This window comes from Protopterus annectens, chromosome 3.part0 (assembly GCF_019279795.1).
Source record: "Protopterus annectens isolate FY-2018-M chromosome 3.part0, PAN1.0, whole genome shotgun sequence".
NCBI classification, from domain to species: domain Eukaryota; kingdom Metazoa; phylum Chordata; order Ceratodontiformes; family Protopteridae; genus Protopterus; species Protopterus annectens.
Window position 1 is genome coordinate 644380651 of NC_056731.1, and position 24245 is coordinate 644404895.

A 24245-nucleotide genomic window follows, 5' to 3' on the forward strand; every position below is an offset into this window, starting at 1 on the left:
AGCATACTGAAAGCACACATATATTTTACTTTAGCCGATATTACCACACCAACTGACCATCAGTACATATATCCATTTTACTTCACAACTGCCCCTACCTTCCTGCATCAAAGGATGAAAACGGGGGGAGGGGGGTCAATTCATCATCTAGCAAGCACTAGACAATAAACTGGCTGAACAGTGTAATGACATGCATACCATGGTTATCGTGAGTGCAGGTGCAAACCCATGCCTTCCAATTATACTGCTGGGAACACTTGGTAATCTTCTGCCTTCAGAATACAACATGCAGAAGATGTACTTCAAGGCCTTCCACCAAATGGTGCTGTGGTGAGACACTGCAGCCTTCCTCCCCCCAGCATGGCTAGGCCAGTTTTGGCTATTCACACTTCAAATCCCTCCTGACTGAATCCTCTAACTGGCATATGACAAACTTATGATGACTGACAATGTCAAAGTCAAAACCTCCATGCCAACAGTCTGGCTACAGCAGCTACATTTAATTATTAGTTTATGGTAATAGGCAGGCACACCTACAGCTTATGCATAAGGGTAATGACTTGCAGTATGTTGGAAACAAAAAATATTACTAGTTTAAATACATTCAAGATTTATGGAAGTCAAAATAATTATTCTAGTTTAAATATCAAGATCAACAAGCTAAACACCAGGTTTTAAAAAGCCATGTAACACACTAATAAAGCCTTTCATATAATAAAATAAAAATTCCACCATACTTTCTAACAACATGCTATCTAAATTAAACACCTGTAGAATACAAATGATTAATTAATGGTGTATCAAGCAGGAGAATGACTTAAGTTTGGAGAGGCTACTCAAATGCTGAACAGCATGCTATACATGGCTCTCTCTTAATGGTAAAACCCAAACACCAGCAGGACTGGATACGTCAGTCCCACAGAACAGGCAGAATTACTCTTTTCAGAAGGCTTTACCCCCCTTTAATACTTTCAGGAGGGCTCTGCCCCCTATCACAGACTGTTTTAGTCCTTGTATCCAAAGGACTGAATTTCCAAAACTTTGACATACAATTGTGAAATTTTCAGGAAATGGTAATAGGACATATGCCTGTGAAACATCTTTAGACTGCGCTCACTTAACTAAATAGGCAAATGAACAATAGCATCTTGAATTTTAATGACAAAGCAACTTTTAATAACATTTTTATGCAGCAACATTTAAGAACTAACTGTACATTTGAAACATTTTATATCTGCCATTCTGACAGCAGATAGCTACACTTTTAAACTGAATGCCTAACAAATGTTGCACTTAGTCAATTTCTACTAACTATTCTAAGTTGACGCTAACTAAAATATCAAATATCTCAATACTGCTGTTAATTTTTCTTATAAAAAAGTCAATATACACCAGGTATAATGGAAAATGAGATTCCAGAATTAATAACATTGATAGGAGAGTTGAGGATAGAGGAGCACAATAGCTGTGGTCTGATCAGGAGCATCCATAGTGCAGTCTGAGAAAAAGATAAAAAAACTGGAGAAGAAATGGCTGAATACCGGGGTAAATATTTAGGGAGATAAAAATAATATACAACAGTGGTTGCAAATATGAATAGTAGTATTAAAAACATTAAGACTGAAAGTTAACAATCTTTACATGGAAATGCCTGCATAAATATTTTTACAGACCTGACAGACTCTCAAGGATGTATCCAGATGTATCACCCAGTTGTGAAACGGGGCAGAGGGGAGACTGGATACATACTTTTTGGACTTGTGCAGTATTAGAAGTTTACAATATTGAAATATGGTAGTTAATAACAACTATAGAAGGGACCTGTCAAAGCAGTAGCTGCACAATCATCATCCAAAGCAGCTCTGGAGAAGAGAGCTGTGGAAGCAGCCCTAGCTCTAGTGCAATGACCTTTCTTTTTACAGTGCAAGGGCTTTCTTTTCAAACTATACCAGAAGGAAATACAATCAGATAACCATTTGGAGAGATTAGCCTTATACACTGGCATGTCCAACCAGTTATTTAAAAAGGAAAGAAATAACTGTTTTGACTTTCTGAAAGAATAGGCTCCATCCAAGTAAAACCTCAATTGTCTATAACTCAATTCTTTATGTAAATCAAGACAATGCAGTAAATATTCCCCCTTGTTGGAAAATTCAGGGGAAAAAAACACCGGTATATGAATGAACTCTTTCAAATTGTTTTCTGTAGCCATCTTAGGGAGAAAGGACGGATACATGCAGAGGAAGACCCTGTCTTTATGAAAAAAAGTATGGAGGATATCAAAGAGAGGGCCTGCCTGTAGTTTTAACACTCACTTATTGGAAGCAACAGCCACTAAGAATACAGTCTTCCAAGACAATAAGTCCAAGTCAGCCACAGCAGAAGGTTGAAATGGAGGTGCAGTCAGCACCTGAAGCATGAAAGTTAAATCCATTGGTGGGTCAGGGTCCTAGACAAGAGGCTGCAACAAAAAGCACCTTTGAGTTAAGCATTCTAAATTTTGAGAGCAGCCAAAGGCATACTGTCACTATCAATATGAAAACTGGAAATAGCTGCCAACTGTACCTTAATAGTAGAATAACTGGATCCTGAGCTAAACAAATCTGCTAGTAAGTCCAGAATGACCTGCAAAGGGCTGAGAAGGGATCTAAACCCTTAACAGCAAAGCAACAAGTGAAGCATTTCCACTTACACCCTAAGCCTAGACATTTTTTTTTTACGTAGACAAAATATGCACTCCTCTATCTGAAGGCTTTGGATTTCTGACCATCAAGAGAATTGGAAAAACCATGTGGTTAACTTGAGTGTCTAAAGGCTGAGGAGATCCAGACCTGCTGAGTGATAAATCAGATACGGAATGGGATTCAGGACCCAAAGAGGGTACTTCAGAATGGGCCAAAAAAAGTGGACCACACCTAATGGGGAAAAAGGGAAAAATGACGATTACAATCTCTCTCTAATGGGCTGCCTTCTGGGGAAACTTCATCATCATGCATAAAGGAGACCTGGAGGCCAAGCAAACAGAAGAGAGTCCCTGGCTGTCCCTGTGGAGAGACTAAGACATAACAGCTACTGCACTTGTTGCTGGATGGGGATGTGAACAGATCACAACACAGAATGCACCAGTGTCAAAACATCCAAGTGGCAACTCCTGGATTCAAGGACTACCTGTGCAGAAAAGAATGTTCCTGTACAAACAGTCTGCCAATATGTTGGACTTCACCAAGATGTGCGTTGCAAGAAGAAAATGTTGAGATGAAATCAGCCATTGCTAGACTCTCATAGCCTCTTGACAAAGAAGACAGGAATGGGTTCTGCCCCAGTTTTCTCAGATACCAAATGACAAATGTGTTGTGGGTCTGAACTGAAATCACACCTTTGGGAAGAATGTCCTGAAAATCCTGCAGTGTGAGGAGGACTGCTCATCTCCAAAACACTGTTGTGAAGGATGGCCTCGATTGTGGACCAGGTCCCCTGGACAGTCCTCCCTTTGAAATGCCACCCCCCCCAAAAAAAAGAGGCATCCATCATCACTGTGCCTGGGTGGGACTAACAGTCTTCGAGTAGACATCATGGGAGACTCCAACCACCACCTCATCTGATCTCGACAAACATTTTTCAGCACTATGAGGAACTCAGTCAGATAAGACCACTGCATGTCCAGTGTCCACTGCAGAACCCTCATGTGGTACCTTCACTTGGGGAACCATGCAGATGGCAGCCACCACATATCCTAAGAGCTTGAGAATAAGATACGCTAGGAGGTTTGGTAAGAGAACAAGGAAAAAGCTATACTCTGAAAAAGGGATGTCTTGAATCTAAGAAATTGTGTCTAAGTGGCAGCCTATGAAATCTATCATTTGCACAGTGAAAAGGCAGGACTTCTGATAGGTGAATTTGATTCCCAAGGAACTGCTCAGCTGGAGGATGGCGTCCCTGGCTTTGACTAAGGATGCTCTTTGTGGAGGTGGTTAACAGCCAACTGTCCAAGTAAGAAAAGACCTGAAACCCCTACAGCCTCGGCCTGGCTACCACAACGGCCATACACTTAGTGAACACCCGAGGGGGACAGAGGTGAGACCAGAGTGCAGTGCTCAAAACTGATAATGACAGGCCCACAGCTATAAGCACAGAAACCTCCTGGAACTCCTTGCTATCCTTATATGATGGCACACATTCTTGAGGTTAACAGAGCACATCCAGTCATAGTTCCTCAAGAGTGGCAGAATGGACTGCACTGTGACCATCTGGAACTTGGTCTGTTTGACAAACATATTAAACCTGCACAAATCTAAAACTGTCCTGAGATCAATGTTCCTCCTTGGAACCAAAAACAACCTTAAATAGACCCTGGATCCATGTTGATCTGGTGGGACCTCTTGGATGATTCAATTTTCTAACATCTGAATTTGATAGCTGCATCCATTTGCTGATGGGGTGGCACCTCTGGGAGATTTGGGGATTTACATTTGCAGTTTCCAAAAATGGAACTGTATAGCTTCTGCATATGACTCTTAACATTCATGCATCTGAGGTGATGGCCTCCCAAGCTTCTGGGTGTACAGCCAAATGACCTAAGATTGCTTCCAAAGCAGGACAGTCAGGCAACCCTTTAGGGTCACTGACAGGGCCTTCCAGAGAAGGCTCTGTGATAACCCCAATTCTATGGGCTATCCCCTCTGCAAGGGCTGTGCCCATTGTGGTCATCCTCCCAACATGCCATGGGGGGATCCCCCAGCGGGAGCTTCCTGAAAAGACTGCTGCACTTTTCTAAGAAAAAGACAATTTCCTCCCTTCTAGTTCTGAGAGAAGGTCTGTTGCAGGGGATATTAAAATGTACTCCAGTGACAGACAACATCTTCCCATCCTGTTCAGTCCTGGTCAAAGTGTCCTTAACCTTAGGCCCAAAAAGTGTAGAGCTGTCAAAAGGGCCATCATTAAAGGATGCCTTGAAGTAGTCTGCAAAATTACACAGCTTCATTCAAGTGTGGCGGCACATGGAAATGCTGGCACCTGTGGCTTGTGAAGTGCCATCAGCTACGTTAGACTGCAGACATATGGACACTTTAGCAAGTCTCCTCAATCTTCTGAGACTCTGGAGTCTGCTGTATCGTAATTAACCTTGACACTTCTGACACAATGTCACATTGAATTGTAGTCAAGTGAGTGAGATAGTTAAATGTCCACAGTGTGAATGTGGCTGAGGAGTAGGATTGTTTTCCCAACCAATCCAATGACAGAGATTCCCTTTTAGGGGAATGAACCGAGGAAATGTCTTCTGAGTTGTCCTTCTTAGTGCCTGCCACCACCACGACTGCATCCATGGCCAGATGGTTATGCTAGTGTTGATGGTCCTTGGGAGGAGAGAAAATCTTGTCTGGTTTCTTAGGGATCATTTCCACAGTATTGGGCTCCCTCCACACTCTATGGGACACCAAATCAATAAGGATATCTGATGAAGAAAACACCTAGGATGCAGCTGGACCCACCCAGAACACCTCCAGGTATACTGACTCCTCCGGAAATGGAGCTTCAGCAGTCCAACCCCCATGTTGGCAAAGTAGCTCCAAAAGATCACCAAAGGGAGTGTCCTTGCTGGGGGATTTAAGTGACCCCTCTCCTCCCCTGAAGTTAGTATCCTCAGTGAGGGATTCTTCAGGTGAATCCAGGTACTTCCTCAGGCAGTGAATTCTGCCTGAAGCTTCTCGCCTTGGGGAATCCAGGGGGAAATGGAAGAGGCCTTTGCCCCTGATGGTACAGCAGATTGGAGACCACATGGGATGAGCTGTCCTGGATCAGAATAAAGCATTTCCACAGGCAGAGACATCAAAGATGGAGGGACACCAGTTGCTGATGTCCACTCCTTCTGAAAGGAGAACACCTCTCCATGATGTTAAAGGCAGAAACTGAAGCAGGCCAACTGGAACCTTTTGACCTAGGATTCAAAGATCCCAAGGATACACCAGACTCTGGAGCCATTCAAAGCTGCCCCAATGCAAAGACCAGAGCCAAACTGTCAAGAGCAGAGGCCCTGAGTAAAAGGGACAATACTGTAACCAGAATCGAACATGACCAGGACATCCCCATCTTAATGAATTGGCTCAGAGGCCCACTCATCTCAGACTCAGCCAGAGTCAAGGAAACCAAGGTAGGGGGTATGGAATCAGCCAAGCTGCCAGATCTGACCCTAAGGGCGGAAAGGGAACTGGCTCAGTGGACCTTGGAACCATAGGGCCCAAGAAGGCAACACTTCATGTTGAAGACCCAAAGCTGAGGGGATCAGTCCTAACTGCATCCGTACTTGTAAAAAGGACTGCATCAGCTTCTCCAAGTCTGCGGATCTTAAACTTCCAACTGACCTGGATGATCAAGCAGACAAAACCATTGATAGAGGCTTGAATGCTCTCCTACTGGAGGACTGCTCCAACAACTAAATCTGAACCAGTAAAACTCTGACCCAAGGTGGAGAAGGGGATGACTCTGACAAAGACTCTCACAGAGGAGAAGTGAGCAAATGTCCCACGCGATGGAGCTCCCTTGGACAAGAAGGAGCTAGGGACACTGACAGTGGGAGATGGAGCCTTACCCACAATTAGCAACAAAGCAGATCAGGTCTGAGGTATTGGAACCAAAACTGCCGGGGAAGCAAGGGGTCTTGGGACCTTCAGATCCAACGGCCCAGAAGAAGGAGTGCAATAAGTTTTGATCCATATTGGAAGGCTTGGGGTCCTGAGAACCTTGCTTGTGATCCCAGTTACTCTTCTCACCTTTGCTGGAGGAAGCTGGGAGAAGAGCTGCCAGCTGGCAACAGTCCTTTCAGGACCAACTTGGTCCTTCTCCTGTTGACAGTGCAAATGCCAAAGCCCTCTCAAATAGCACCAACAGATTCAAGATGGGCAGCCCCTAGAAAGTATACACACTTACCATGGGCATCGTGTGACAGGAACTTGTGTCCACAGGCTACACACTTTTTTAAACCATTCTCTGAACTCTCAAACCTAACCACTACACCACTAAAGTCTAACAAGAAAAAACCCTTACACCTAAACAAAGCAAACACTCACCACTCTAGGAAACACACCAGGCAGGAAAACCCTGCTAACAAGACCACCACCTAACCCTAAAATTACACTAATCTACTACAAGAGAAAACAGCTAAACGACAAATAACAATACACAAGAAAACAAGGATGGAGGAGAAAATGACCTAAACCACACTCCAAACTATCCAAAAAGGATATACTCTGGCAGAGAAAGAGACTAAGCTGCTATCCAGGAATGGTGACAAACAAGATCTGAGGTAATCTTTGTTGACTGTGAATTATGGGTAGAGGAGGTGGAGCTCAGTGGGCTGAAGTCTTTGGAATATGGCTGGTCTCAGATCTGATAGCCCACAGGTTGAATCCAGAAGGAAAAGACAAAATTGGATATTAAGGTAAAATTGAAAATATGATAAGATTATATTCAAAAGAAATAAGGGGATTGTAAGACTGGAAAGAATGTCTGCTTGGTCGAGGGAGTGGCTACGTAAATAGTTGGTAAACTGAAGGACAAGATCATCCCTGATAAGTGCATAGGAAAAACCTTTGAGAATTGTAGGAGTCAGAGAGGGTCCTGGATGAATACATTTGGTATGCTTTCAGAATACAGAAATGACCTAAAGGTCATCTGTTTATTTCTAAAGAGTGGGTTTTATCACACGTTTTTCACTTTTTGGAGAGTTTATCTTATAAGAAGACTGAGACATCTGAAGGATTCAAGAGCAGATGGTACAATGTCTAGTAATCAGTGGGTTTTTTTTCTCTTTATTTGGGAACTCAATTTTTTGCATCAGATAGACAAACTATATAATGATCTCTCTTTCAAGTAGTCATAATTTATATTATTAAGGTAGTGTAATGTTAAGGACAGATGAAGGATGACCAACAACTGCATTTTATTTGAGGAATATGTAGTATACCATTTGTATTTCATAAAAGATTAACTTAATGGTTAAAAAAGAATACACATCTAGTACAGCATGTAAAATAATAATAAAGGCTAAGTGAAAACAGCATCTTAGCATGTTAGTTTTAATTTGTAAAAAATTATGTTTATTCATTGTGTTGAAAATGACAGAAAAAGTAAGGGATAATTATTATTTTCAGTTCAGTTGTCATGAAAAGACAGTAGTGTTAAGATTTAGACAGCTACTGAGATTTTCAGTCAGAAAAATGTCACATGCAAATGTTTCCTAAAAAAATTAAATTTCTAACAGAGGAGCCTGATGGCTATGTAAATGCAGTTGTGGCACCTGACAATACAGAAACATAATTCTGAATGTGTATCGAATTTTCTAGCAAATGTCTCATGAGAATCAAGGCACTGCTGCTGAAGGCACTTGATGATTTCAGGTTTAAACACATGTACACAGTGTGTGCACCACTGCATAACAGTCTGATTCTCAGATGGAGTGGCTTCAGTGCAGAGAGGCTGCATGTTCACCTGTTTCTACATGAGTTTTGCACAGGTGATCAGATGTCCTTCCATCCTACACAGACATGTAGTAGGTTGATCAGCTATCTTCCAAATTGCCCATAAGTGCATGTATGAACTGTGCATTCTGCAACTGACTAGCATACTCTCTAACATGAGTTCAACAGCCTTGCAACCACTGGCTGCAAAACAGGCTCAGGCACCCCTATGACCATGTAAAGGATAATGTGCGTTATCAAAAAAAATGGATAGATGGAATGTTTACAGATATTACAAGTGCTTGTTTTTGCCTGAGGGCCTGGGTCATGACTAAAGGTTTCTTCACTAGCAAAAATAATTGGCACTAGAAAAATAAGTAAATAAACTTTTTTTAGCTACAGCAGCAGTTATGTTCTTAACAAGAAAAATAACTAGCGATTCTGTAGAAGTCTTGTAGGTAGTCAGGAAATTTTATGAAAATTTGTATAAAGCAAAGACATGTGGAAATCAAGAAAGAGCACAGATGGATTCATTTATGGAAGACTTAATCGTGTCAACGTTGGAGGAAGATAAGGCTAAACAACTAACAGTTAAGAGGAGATAAGACAAAAATGGTGATGAGGAAAGCCTCAGGGAACAGATGGTGTTCCTGTGCAAGTTTGGAAGTTAGGAGGGAAGAAAGTGAGAACAATCTGGAAGATTTTGCTTAACAGCATTTTAAAAGGAGGGGCCTACACCAACATCTTGGCAGAAAGCTGTGGTGGTTATATTACCTAAAGATGGTAAACACCCATCACACCCAGTTTCATACAGACCCACTTTAACTTTAAACCATGTCAATAAATTGGTCATCATCTATACTAGATAAAAAAATGGAAAAGGTGCTGCCAAAATATGTAGATATGGATCAATGTGATTTTGTGTAGGGAGGCAAACATTTGACAACATTAATAGAACAATGATGATCTAGCGGGAAGCATAATATAAGAAAAACACTGCTGTTTGTAGGTCTTGATGTAGAGAAGGGATTCAACCGAGTAAGCTGGGATTTTATGAGTAGGGCAATGGAAGCATTTGCATTCCCTGATAAACTACGATTAATTATGAGGATATTGAAAGATCAGAAGCAAAAACTTAACGTGAGGGTTCATTTCTGATAAGTTGTGTTTGAGCAGAGCTATCAAGCAGGGGTGTCCTCTTTCCCCTTTGTTATTTGCTTTATATTTAGAGCCACTGGCAAAAAAAAGGGACTCAAAAATGCAAGGATACAATTTGTACAGTAATCAAGAAAATTTAGCTTTAACTGCAGATATTTCTTAACTGATAAATCTAGAAAAGGACATCTCAGTATTGTAGAACTTTTTGAAAGAGATTCAGATCTTTTCAGGATATACAATTAATGAAGATAAAACAAAGGCTATTGCTGTAAGCTATGTAGCCACATAATAATTGGTTCAGCAATACCCTTTTTTATGGGAACATGATAAAATGATTTAGGAGTACGGGTTAAATAAGGACTCTGTCATGGTAGCTAAGGATATGTGGGAATAGACTAAAAACCGAGAACACAAAAACTGGGAAACTTGAAGCTCTTGTTTATGGATATGGATACAATCAGTGAGAATGTTTTTAGTCCCTTTAGTTTTATACAGGTGAGGCATATTTTTAAGTTGTGGATAGTAAATAATAAAGAGTTGAATGATTTTATCTGGGAGGGGAAGAGGGCAAATGTCAAGAGGTATAAATAATACAACAAGGTGCTTTAGGATTACCTGATTTGAAGGGATATACACATTAGTTACACAATTAAAGCTCACATATGTAACACAAGGTGAAAACAATTCAAAGTAGAAAGGGATGATAATGAAGAGGGGAAGCAAATTCAAGAAATAAGTAGAGAGTAGGACTCTGGATGCAGATCTTTAAGGTAAATAACAGCCATATAGAATATTATATTCATAAAGTAGCAGGAATTACTATCTAAGAATTAAGCCAACATGAGGATGGAGAGGAGATTCTGCCAAAAGGGAAAACTGCAATTAAGTATACAGAAAATAGGCAAGAAGGGGCTGGAATTTACTGCAGAAACTGGCAAAGAAAACTTGGTATTGGGAGCAAATAACTTCAGAGCAAAATGTAACAGAGTGGGAAGCGGCCAAAAAGTCATTTGGACTGCAGGCTAGAGACCAAGATTACATTTGGACTGCAGGCTAGAGACTGCTTTCGCTATCAGGTACTGACAGTATAGGCAAAGTAGAAGGGATAGGAAAATCCTAAGTGAATGACCTGCTCTGGAAGAGCTTTTAGCTGAATCTGGAACAGAAGCTGCTGTTAAAAAAGGACATTAGTAGGTCATATAAAATGTGCATGAAAATTATAAGAATCAATCAGAAGTTGTCAGAAAAGACTGGTAAAAGAGACTGGATAAGCAATTCACAAGGAAACAATGGGGGGGCATATGTATGGCCCCAATTATCCAAAGCCTAAAAGATGTAGGATTTTTGCTTGGAAGTGTTTGCTTAGGTAGCTATTTTTATATCCCAGGCAGACGCCAAAATATTTTTCCTCATGTAGACTCGAAATGTTGGATGTGTGATAGCGAAGAAATTGGTAACTGGGAACATATGTTTTGGGAGAGTAATGAATTGGCAGACTTTAAAAATTCCCTACAGTGTACTCTGTAAGAAATATACTAAAATAATGATTTTATCCGCAAAATACAATTATTTGCAGATGACATTCTATTAAATATGGCTGACTGCAATTCTTCTCTTATTGCAGTATTACAAGCAATAGAAATATTCCAGAAGAAACTGGGACTCAGTTTTAATGAGAATAAGACTAAAATACTACCTGTGAATTACAACATTAATAAAACAGATAAGAAACTACATAAATACATATTGAAAGATAGTAAAATCACTTACTTGGGGATAATCTTGTCTGATAATATTAAAGATTTACAACCCTTAATTATAATAATTTAAACTCCATAAAACAACCTCTTAATAAATGAAACATTTTTTTCACTATGGAAGAGACACTCTTAATTAAATGATTATCCTTCCTAAAATTATATATATAATGCAGTCTTTATGCCTCCCACTCCCCAAAAAATACAAGAGCATAATTATTTTTTTCTGAGATTTTTACCGTTTCCTAATAAGCCTAGACTGGCTTTAAACCATCACATTAGAGACTGGATATTGGGTGGTATTGGTCTTCCAGATTTAATATAATGCCAAATGGAAAGATATTCAGGGAGGCATGTGTAAGTCCAGTAATTTAACTAAATCATATTCTAAAAGAGCTACTAACAAATTTCCTTGGTTAATAAAAGACTATTTTATAGAAAACAAAAACAAACCAATTAACTCTTATTATATTAATACAACAGTAACCTCCTTTTAAAATGTCATTTTCAGGAACCCTGAATATAAAGCATGGAGTTTCTTTGCATTTCCAACTGCCTACACTCAAGATAGTATTAACACATTTAATTTAACAACGACTATATTTAAAGACAAAAACCTGTTATACTTGTATCAATTACTAGTTAATGGGAAGTTACAAAATGTAAACCATATCATTAAGTTTGAGTTAAATAAAGACATACATTTAGAAATTCAAAACAGCAGACAACTGGGTGAACATAAGATTAATCTAACGCAACCAATAGTTAGAAATTCTTTCCCTACATTCATTGATTTACTCATTATTCTAATGTACCAGAATATAATTGGAAAGGGACTTCTACCTAAAATATATATAAGGTACTTAAAGGACAACTATGGGAAAATAATTAAAACAGATATATTTTTTTAACTTTTCCTTAAATTTGGCTCATTGCAAACCTGTATGTACCAGACAGAAGTAGTCACTACTAATTTTATTCTGTTTGTACCCCTGACTGCCTTCCTGGGGGCAGACATCCTGATGAGAGTTAATTTTCTTCTAAAGAAAAATCTTCCCCATAACGCACTGCAAGTTCACTGTATCTGAGATTACAGTGCCCATAGCTAGGCTGTTAAATTACAATTTCATTCACTTAAAATGGAAGAACAGAGAAGAACACCTATTTTGAGAGGCCTCAGTCAAAGTACAATTCACTGTCGTGCAGTGTCTCTCACAAATGTGTTTGCTGCTGATGTTACACATTCTGTGAAAAAGCTTCCAGAACTAGCAGCTCTTTGTTGAGATAAAACAGCCTTTTTTAGTCATTTATATTTGATCTGCTTCAGTTCCTTCTAGGTTCATAGGTAGGTACTAGGCTATTGGCTCTACCTAGGGCCTACACAAGCCTAGCCACAAAGGTACCCTAGCTTTCGCCACCCAAGAAAATTATTTTCCTGTGCCCTTGTCAAGCAGAACCACAGAAGTGATCCCCGGTGTGAATTTTCTACTACCCATCCAATCATCAAGATTTTTCTTGAAGAGTGCTAATGAGGAGCTCTGTTTGACATAGATAAGTAGTCTGTTCCAGAGTATGGGAAGTCTCTGGGACAGGAATCTATCCCTCCAGATAGGTTCATAAAGTTACCACTCCCATATTCCAAACCCCTGCTAGCAAGAGTATCACATTTCCCGCCCTGCAAGGTTCAGCTATTCAGCTAGCTTTGCATGACAATACGCATCAAACAGATTTGCTTGCAGTACGCCTGGTGTATCATTAAAAGTGTTCCCTCATCTCTCTCCTTACTCCTATCTGAATAGCACTTTTACAGTAAATGATTTTAGCAATCCTTGATATAAAGGTGTTTGTTCCTCTAAACATGTCTATAACATATACAGATTACAACTCATTTCAGCCACTGACAGGGCTCTCTGCACATAATAATGTACTCATAAAGAATATTCATATTTGCCTTGCATAGAATTTCAGTCTTCTGCCTTGTTATCCCTTACACATACTACTGATATCTCCTTATATGCTATTGTCTGCACATATCAGTGTTACGTACATTTTTTTTTTTAGTCAACTTTAAATATTATTTTCTTCATGCTATGCAGTGCCTACTCTCACTGTTGTGAACAGTGTGCATGCTGTTCTTCCTCAATCTCAGTATTGTTGTCCATTGCAAGCTGCCAGTACAAGTTTATCTATTTATTGATATAGGTTCATAGGTAGGTACTAAGCTATTGGCCCTAGGGCCTATATAAGCCTAGCCAAAAAGGTACCCTGGCTTTCGCCACCCAAGAAAATTATTTTCCTGTGCCCCTGTTGAGCAGAGCCACAGAGGTGATCCCCAGGGTAAATTTCCTATCTCCCATCCAATTACCAAGTCTTTTCTTGAATAGCGATAATGAGGAGTTTTGTTTGATACAGATAGGTAGTTTGTTCCAGAGTATGGGAATTCTCTGGGACAGGAATCTCTCCCTCCAGCATGTTCTGTTTATTGTTGTGACAAGGTTTAGGTCCTAGAGCATGTAGCTCAGAAGGATTGGGATTTCTTTAAGTGGAGCATGTCCAACAGCTCTCGGTTTGACATAGCTTTGTATGTTAGGCAGAGATCGCCTCTGAGTAGGTGATATGCGACGGAGTAAAGCTGGAGTTTTTTTGAGATGGTCTGCCAGGGCATCTGTTTGAGGCCAGTAATCCTCTTTTTGAGGTATTTCTGTGGCCTTTCCAGTTGTTGTAGATGTCTTGTGAGGTACATACCAAAAGGGGTGTTGTATTCTATAATGGGTCTAATTAGTGACGAGTAGAGGGGAACAATGATCTCTTTTTTCCTAGATGAGAAACCTTTTGTGATGAGGTGTGCCACGTAGTGGATTTCCTGACTACTGTGGTGATGTGATTATCAAAGGAGAGACTACTGTCCACCTGTGTCCCAAAGTCTGTTATCACACTTTCGGTGTTAAGTAGACTACCGCCTATGTGGTAGTTCATGGGTACAAAGTTTTTACCAAAAGTGATAACCGTGCACTTTTTGGCATTGAGCTTGAGGCCATGGCTTTGACACCAGGCATCTGTCTCATTAAGGCCCTTTTATAGGATGTCCACATCATTAGGAGTTTCGATTATGGCTCCTAGTTTGCAGTCATCTGCGAACTTCACTAGCCAAAGACCTTCTGTGTTAGCCTGTACCTCAGAGAAGTAGATACCAAACAGAAGAGGACCCAGGATTGAACCCTGTGGTACTCCACTTATCACTGGTCTGAAGTCAGATTTGGAGTCTGCTACTTTCACAGTATGGGTTCTGTCAGTGAGCCAGGTGGCAACCCATCTTGTGACATAGGGATTTATACCTAGTTTAGTGAGTTTATCTATAATTCCAAAGTAGGGGATGGTGTCGAAAGCCTTGGCAAGATCTTGATAGGCTGTGTGAACCACCTTACCCTCATCTACGGTTTTAGTGACTGGTTCAAAGAATTCTATCAGGTTTAGGAGACGTGATCTGCCTTTTACAAACCCAAACTGGGTGGGGTCCACAGTTTGGAGATTACCAATGTCATTGTTTATAAGTTCCATGATGATACGTTTCATAGCCTTGCAGACCAGGCTCGTCAGGCTAATGGGGCGGTAGTTCCCAGGGTCCCTGATGGCTCTCCCTTTGTGGAGGGCAATGACCGTCACTGTGTGCCATTCAGTGGGCACAAAGCCTGAGGTAAGGCTATGATTGAACATGGTGCTTAGGTGGGGTGCAAGTTCGTTCTGTAGTTCATGTAGAACGCAGCCTGGGATGTTGTCAGGTCCCACGGCTGCTGTGTTCTTGGCTTTGGAGAGTGTGTTTTTTACCTGTGCAGCCGTGACTACAGGAACTTTGCATTCTTCCAGTATAGAGATGGGCCCTTTAGGGAGTGTGTGTGTGTGTGTGTGTAAAGTTAGCATTGAATCTATCTGCCAGGATGTTGGCAATATCAGTTGGTTCTGTATATTTAGTGCCATTGTGCTGTAACTCAGAGCAGATCTGAGTGTTGCCATTGAGATTCTTGACTTAGCTATAGAATGTTTTGTGGTTGTCCTTAGAATCAGTGGCGATTTTGTTTTCGTAACTAGCTTTGGAGGATTTTATGAGGGATCTCAGCTTCTTACTGAGGTTGACCAGGGAGTTTCTCCAATCATGGGATTTTACTCTTTTTTGCAACGGTTTCTTTCTTCTGTTGTAGAGTTTGTTTATGGCAGGGGACCACCGGATTGGCTTCCTTTTTTTGGAGGATAGCATCTTGGTTCTGTTAGGGATTGCATGATCCATGCAGTCGTGTAAGTGCTTATAAAGTGCATTTTTGTAGGATTCAGCAGTCGTACCTCTATTCTCCATCTGCATGGGTGTCATGAAGTTTGCCACTTCTGCCTTAAGAAGTGTGAAGTTGGCTTTGGAGAATTTTTTTATGGTGGTTTCCCTAATGGGGGTGGGGGCGGGATGTGGATGTCTAGGGTGATTAGCTTGTGGTCAGATCTGACCAATGAGGAATTGACCTCTGGTGTGGAACCAGCTAGTTTCATAAGTTAGATAAATCAGACTACCTCCAATAATATGTTTCATACTACAGTCGTTTTTATATACCTGTGACTGTTGCATTTCTATATGAATATACTTACAGCAGGGATCAAGCTTGAAAGGCCATTTAGCAATGAACATCAATGAAGCAAATGTGATAATAGCACTTAGGATTATACATAAGCATCAACTCATATGTACCACAGGGAATGGCTCTGGCTTCAGAAAAAGAAAAGTGTGCAAAGGTCAAACTTTGGGTGTTGGATAGCTGTGCTGTAACATCAAAGTACAGGCAAGCCAGCTAATGTACAAACTGCCCATGGCATGAACAATGCTTAAAGACAAACATTATATGAGCTTCTATAAAGTTAGAAGCCAAAAACATCATGTACATAAGACACCTTTCAGTTGTCTTAACATCTACAAGTGAATAACGTCTGAAGCCAGATGAATAACAACGGCTCTGGCTTTCAGTACAGCAAGATGCAAACTCAGCTAACAGGTATCATGCTGAGAGATGATTCCATCATGCGGCCATCACCACTCCTCAGTGTAACTTCAATTCACAGTTCAGCAACAGGAGATAAATGAGGTGTGATGCATACGCATGGGAATCCTAAATCACAAACAATGGCTTATCATTTCCACATGGAATCCTAACAATAGCATCAGATGAGGCTAGAGAAGTACCACAGAGGGAACTAGTTTTTAAACTGAAGACACTCAATAATATTCACATAGTACTTCGGTCACAAACCTGTTGCATCTAAATATGTACTGGACACCAGATAGCAGCTCAAAAAAATTTACATCCATACTTGTGCAGTCTCTAATCCACTGTACCATCTGACTATCAATTACTCATTTCCTTACATGTGTGCCATACAGACTGCTTTTACATGTCACATAAAAAAGGCATGTTACCAAATGAAAAGCAAGCATAACTGATGATATCTGACCTATCAGAACATGTTTGAAAATAAAGTGAAGCCACTGCTGTGTTCAAGCACTCTGACCAACTGTGATGCATATCTGACGATGTATGAAGCACCACTGGGAATCCCTTTCTTCTGTAATGACACTGTTGGACCATTAATTCCAGTGTAACAACCTGGCAGCGGGATCTCTAATCTCTACTGACAACCTCTCAACTAAGCATCAGTTCGTATGTTACCAGATGGGTAGCCAACTGGCTCACTGATAGAACCCACCTAGTCAAAACAGGGAAAGCCACCTCAAGCAGTAGACCCGTATTGAGTGGCATACCCCAGGATTCGGTCTTGAGGCCTCTGTTATTTGGGATATACTTTTCTGAGGTACAGGCCAAAACCAGTGGGCTACGGCTGACCAAGTTTGTAGATGACTGCAAGTTGGGAGCTGTCATCAATTCCCCTAGTGACATGGACATCCTCCAAGAAAGTCTCACTCAAACAAATGACTAGTGCCAGAAACATGGCCTCAAGCCGAATACAAAAAAATGCATCATCCCCTTTGGGGAAACAGATGTCCCCACAAATGATCACATTAATAACAATGTTCTAAGCATGCAGTCAGTCGTGAGGGATTTGGGCACCCAGATTGATAGCAGCCAGAGTTTTGACCACCATCTTGCTACCATTGTACGGAAAGCTTTCTACATGGCCCATCTCAGAATTTAGGGTATCTCATACAGGGACAAGGAGGTCATAACATCCCTGTATTCTTCCCTTATAAGGCCCATTATTGACTACAATGCCCTATTCGACTTGTACCTCGCAATGCACATGCAACAGCTGGAGAGACCACAGAGGTACCTCACCAGGAGAATCCACGGCCTCAAAAAATCTACCATACACAGACAGGCTAAACGCCCTAGCCCTCTACTCTGTTTCATACAGACTCCTCAGAGGTGACCTCTTTTTGGCATACAAGGCGATCTCGGACCCCACCTTGATGGGACTGCTGCATATCCGCAAGTCAAGCTCCACTCGAATAACCTACAAATGCAGCCTCCTCAACCTGGTCTGTGACATCAATAGGACTTGCTGGTGGGACAGATTTGTGTCCCAGAGACTCCCCCATCTATGGAACAGACTCCCTCTCCACTTCAAGCAGAGTACCTACTTACCCCTTTTTAAGCGCAATCTGGATAACTGGATGGGAAATAGAAAATACATCCCTGGGATTCCACCTGTGTCCCTGCTGGACAGGGACATCGGGTGCTGATTTGTCTATGCATGGGCTAAACTCTTGGCTAAGCTTATAAGGGCCACAGGGCCAATAGGCTAGTAACTTCCTATCATCCTATGATATGACCCTATCTCACGCATCTACTATTCACCTCCTATTTTCTAATTCTTCTTTGTTCAGTATATATTTTCAAGAAATTGCCTCCTTTTAGATATTACCATGCTTTATGTTTTTTTGTGAAAGGAACAAAGATAAGAATGTGTTAAATATGAATTCTACTGCTTACACCTTTTACTTTTCATCCACTAGCAAAAACATTCTCCACAAACTGCCCCTCACCGATTGTAATCTTAGTTTTCTGCCTTCTACTGGTTTAATTTCTGTTTAGTGTTAGCTGTTTGACATATTTTTAACTTCGTATACTGTATGATAAACGTGCATACTGTTTCTTGCACATACCCTAAGTGTAATGTCTACTATATGTCTACTATAACTCTGTACATAGTCTCAATGCTCTACTGCTTCTAACTTAAAATGCTAAAGTTTTTAATTTTTTTTTATGGAAATTTGTGGAAGATAAAAAATAGAACTTACAAATGCTAATGTTTTGATTTCTATGTAAATCTGTGGAGCTTTTCTCCCCGGGTCTCTTCTGAAAAAAGGTTATCAGATCAAACGGACTAATCCAGTCAACAAATGTGAAATAAATAAATAAATACAAGATTATGTTAAGCTTTGAGTGCACTCTACAAAATGTGTATGTGACCTTTACTGGCTGTGTACCTGCCATGAGGGTCAGCAACCATGGGTTCAAATAGCTACTGTCTGGGAGGCATCTAGTTGTCCAGTGTTGCTTACCTTGGATAGCTGTGTCAAGTGAAAGCTGGACATAAACCAATGAACCTACCAAACATGAACTGAGAATTGCTACACAATCAGGTTCGACCTTAGGTCAACTGGTGCCCTAGGCAAAAGGGCTCCACAGCGCGCCCCAACACCACCTGGTGCCCCCATCCTGGTCTATTTACACCATCCAGTTTACTGGAAAAGCAGCCCAACTAGAGCGGCACTCTAGGTGGCTGCCTAATTGGCCTATACCTAAGGCCGGCTATGTACACAATGTCGGTTTGTTCGCAGAACGCAGCTTGGAAGTGGATGACATGATGCTAAGGAGGAGGCTGGACATCTGACCTATCCAGAAGATAAGATAGAAGTACAGTGCAGCCAAGCTGCTTTGCTTGGGATACAGAGTCTACTACTCAGAAGCAGGTCAGGACAGAAATGGTACTAAAGTGTTGGTGAGAGAAAGTTATCCGAAGACAGTGGGCAACATCAGCTGAATTAGTGACAGACTCATGGGAGTCAGACTCCAGTGTAATGAAAGACCAGTATTCATAACCTCAGCCTATGACCCACAGCAAGGTTGTGATACTGATGAAAGCAGTTCATTTAGGCAGCAGCTAACTACTAAAGACAGCAGGACAACATGAATTGGTGTTGATAATGGGTGACTTGAATGGACATGGTTTAAAGAGGCAGAAAGCACCTTTGCACTCCCTGGCTACAACTCAGTTCATACCTTTCGGCCCCTGAATACGTCCAGAAACTCCAAAGGTGGTCAAGTCTCTATATTCATAAAGGATACACATACCTCCAGACTAGTACCCCAGCATAACACATCTGAAATACTTCAGGTACTATTAACACTGGGTAAAACAGCAATACAAGTCATAGCCTGCTACAGAACCCCAACCATGTCCCTAGACTCTCACTCCAACTTCTTAAGCACCCTGGAATCTATCGAGGTCCAGCCCAATTCCCTCATACTGGGCAATTTCAACTACCCTTACATCAACTGGGACAGCTATTGTAGTACCAGTGCTCAGGCTCAATGCTTTCTGGAATTTATCAATTCCGATGTCCTGGACCAGCTCATTCTGACCCCTATTAGAGGAAGCAACATCCTTGACCTGGTTATCACCAATATTGGAGACCATTGCTCCACTCCAATAGTCAACTCCTCCCTGGTTAAATCCTGTCACAAAGTGATCATCATGGAAATCTCCATCTCACCCACACTCCCCGCTAAGGTTACCACCCTGAAAAACTTCTCCAAAACTGACTTTGGGCTCCTAAAAACAAAGGTGGCTAACTTCTCGGCACCCAAGCCAATGGAAAATAACTCCATGAGTGCCAAATCATATACCAATGCACTGTATGAGCACCTACATAAATGCATGGATCTCGCTATACCAAATAGAACTAAGACACTTTCCTACTTTCCTCCAAATAAAGGAAGCCAATCTGGTGGTCCCCAGCCATCAATATCATCTCTAACAGAAGAAAGAAACTGTTGCAGAAAAAAAAATGAAGTCACAAGAATGGAAAAACTCCCTCAAAACAAAAATTTGAGATCCCTTATCAAATCCTCTAAAGCCAGCTATGAAGGCAGAATTGTGGCTGACACTAAAAACAACCACAAAGCCTTCTATAGCTATATCAAGAACTTCCAAGGCAATACCCAGATTTGCTCCGAGTTATTGCACAATGGTACTTCCTATACTGAGCCAACATACTGGCAGACAGATTCCGTGCCAACTTCACCCCTCTGCCCCCTCAAAGGCCCTATCACAATACCAGAAGAAAGCCTGGTACCCACCATTTCTGAGGCACAGGTAAACAAAGCCAAGAATACAGCATCCATGGGACCTGATAATATCCCTGGTTGCATCCTACATGAACTACAAAACGAAATGCCCTGTTCAATCACAGCCTCACCTCAGGCTTTATCCCTAATGAATGGTGCACTGCTACAGTCATCCATCCCTCTCCACAAAGGGGGAGCAACTACAGACCTTGTGAACAACTGACCCATTAACCTGACGAGTCTGGTACGCAAAGCTATGGAGTGCATCATCATGGATCTGCTCAACAAAGATATAAGAAATCTCCAAACTCTTGACCCCACAGTGTTTGCTTCTTCAAGGGGAGATCCTGCCTACTGAACCTGGTTGCCTTCTTCAAGGCAGTCACCAAGGCTGTGGATGAGGGTAAGGTGAAGCATACAGCCTACCTCGACCTGACACAAATACACAAAATCATACTAGGACGCTCTAAATAAAAACCTGTTCCCCACTCTGGTATCAGTGATAAACTCATCAAACTAGCCAATAATCCTTATATCACTAGAAGGGGGTTGCAAACTGGCTCACAAGACAGGACCCACAGAGTAAAAGTTGCAGACTGCAAGTCAGACTGTCAACCAGTCACAAGTGAAGTCCCACAGGGCTCGGTCCTGGGCCCTTTCCTGTTTGACATCCACTTCTCAGAAGTCCAGGTCAATACAGAGGGACTCTAGCTGACCAGGTTCGCTGAAGACTGCAAGATAGGAGTCGTCAACTCCTCAAGTGATGCAGACTTCATACAACAGGGCCTCTCTGAGACCAACAATTGGTGATAGAACCATGGCCTTAAGCTTAACAGCAAAAAAATGCGTTATTTCCTTTGGAAAAAAATTAGTTCTTACGAATTACCACATCAATGGGAGCCCACTAAACACTGAAGGGGCCATAAGAGATCTGGGCACCCAGGTCAACAGTCACCTCACGTTCGACCACCATGTTGCCACTGTAGTCAGAAAGTCCTTATATGTGGCACATCTTATAACCAAAGGGTTCGCATCCAGAAATAAGGAGGTCATCATCCCTCTCTACTCATTCCTCATTAGACCAGTCATCAAATATAATGCCCTGTTTGGCATGTACCTGACCAGACACCTTCAACAGCTGGAAAGGCCAGAAATTGTCCGCCCCTCTTGTAAATTTGTATCTGGATACTCCTTCGGGGCCCATCTCATTTGTTCACTCAACTGAGTGCAGTGAGATCATATTCTGATTTCAGGCACTCCTACTGTGTACAAAGAGAGCATTTGGGAAGGACAACACCTGTAGCCTCTTAATCCTGCTCTGTTCCTTCACTCAAAGAAAAAAAAAACATATACACATATTTTATTCAGCTGAACTTACTATAACTCTCTTAGTTGCTGTTCTGCTTGCTGTTATCTGTTCAGTCACTCTTACTCTGCACTTATTACTGCTTGTTAGTAGCCTTCTAATTTACTGCCTTCTGCACTTGTTTTTTAGTCATTTGCTAATTTAATTTTTATTTAAACTGTATTTACTGTAATACTGCTACACACTCAAGTGTGCTAACCTGGCACTGCAATTTGAATTGTATTTACTGCTGTTTTAGCTGCTTTTCTGCATAAAAAAAAAATTCTAAGCTTGTTTCCTGCCTTTCCTGTAACTAGTCTAGTCCAGATACAGACTTGCTGTATCCAGGACTGTTGGTAAGCTTCTGAGCCCCCCGAGCCTTTCTGTGTTGGAGGGAAGCCTGCTAGCTTATCAGTGGGAGTGGTAAGCACTAGGTAGCCTATCTACCACTGGAAGAGTGGGTTTTGGCCCAGAAATTGTAGTTCATTGGCCGTTTGGGAAGTTTTTCCATCTCCTTCTACTTTCTGGTTTAAAAGCCTGTGTTTGCATTTGGTCCCTGCCATTCCTGTAACTAGTGTAGTCCAGGTACAGATTTGCTATATCCAGGACTGTTGGTAAGCTTCTGAGCCCCCCAAGCCCCTCTGCGTTGGAGAGAAGCCTTCTAGCTTATCAGTGGGAATGGTAAGCACTAGGTAACCTATCTACCACAGGAGGAGTGGTTTCTGGTTCAGAAATTATAGTTTATTGGCCGTTTGGGAATCTCTTTCAACCTTCTGATTTATAAGCCTGTGTTTGTGCTTATTTCCTGCCTTTCCTATTACTAGTCTAGTCCAGGTACAGATTTTCTGTATCCAGGACTCTTTGTAAGCGTCTGAGCTTCAAGCCTTTCCGTGTTGGAGGGAAGCCTTCTAGCTTATCAGTGGGAGTGGTAAGCATTAGGGTAGCCTATCTACCACAAGAGGAGTGGTTCCTGGTCCAGAAATTGTAGCTATTGGCTGTTTGGGCAGTTTTTTTCCATCTCTTTCAACTTTCTGGTTTAAAAGCCGCACTTGCGCTTGTTTCCCGCCTTTCCTGTAACTAGCCTAGTTGAGATACAGAGTTGCTGTATCCAGGACTGTTGGTAAGCTTCTGAGCCCCGCAAGCCTTTCTGTGTTGGAGGAAAGACTTCTAGCTCATCAGTGGGAGTGGTAAGCACTAGGTAGCCTGTCTACCACAAGAGGAGTGGTTTTTGGCCCAGAAATTGTAGTTTATTGACCATTTGGACAGTTTGTCCATCTCTTTCAACTTTCTGGTTTAAAAGACCACATCTGCGCTTTTTTCCCATCTTTCCTGTAACTAACCTATTGGGAAGCACTAGAAAGCCTTAAACTGATACAAGCCTTCTAGCTTAGAAGAGCGACTGTGGAGTGATTAAGTATCAGTTTTCTGTACTTTCTTTCTGTACTTAACTGTTTTCCGCCTAAACGCTGATTTTCCAGCGTTTATTGTGATTCAATTCAAAAGCTTGTTTTTTTCACATATTGTACTTATTTGACTGCCTGCACTTCGTTTTTTGTTTAAATAATTTAACTGTTGTAGGCTACACACTAAAGTGCGATCGCCTTTTCTATTCGTTTAAAGCTGTTTTAAGTGCATTTTTTTACTCTTATTGCCTTATATTTTCAAAAAATAAACAAACAAAAAAAAGTCCTTGTTTCCCACCTTTTTAAGCTAGTATAGTCCAGTTTTCAGGCTAAAGCTGAATTCAGGGCTGTGTTACAAGTTTCTGAGTTGCACATACCTTACTTGGATTGAAGGAAGTTTCTCTGTCCACCTGTGAGAGAGGGGAGCTTTGAGCAGCCTATCTGTCCCTGGAGGAGTGGTTCCAGCCCAGAAGTTAGTAGTTTATTGGCCATTTTGGGCTAATTTCAATCTATTTCATTTCCCTACTATAAAAACTGCATTTGCACGGTTTTGTGCGCTGGGCAGTGCCGGTTAGCTAGGTTTAATTATTCCTGGCTTCACTGTCTCCTCTTCAGTTTTTCCCTTGAAACTAGTCTAACTCTCAACCTAAGCACTCAAAAAGCATCCTACAGCCCATCACTTGCTCAGACCTAATAGCAGGCACTAATATACCCTGACAATTGATTGCCCAGCAGGGCAAGACTCTTTATTCATCCCTCACCAAACAAGCAGCTCACCCTACTAT

At 41.4% G+C, this 24245-nt stretch overlaps 1 protein-coding gene across 4 annotated transcripts in view; it reads right to left on the reverse strand.

Annotated features, from left to right (window-relative positions):
- ELMO1 (engulfment and cell motility 1) overlaps window positions 1-24245 on the reverse strand; it is a 3030107-nt gene that overhangs the window by 1775235 nt on the left and 1230627 nt on the right. The gene's annotated exons all lie outside the window — the stretch shown is intronic.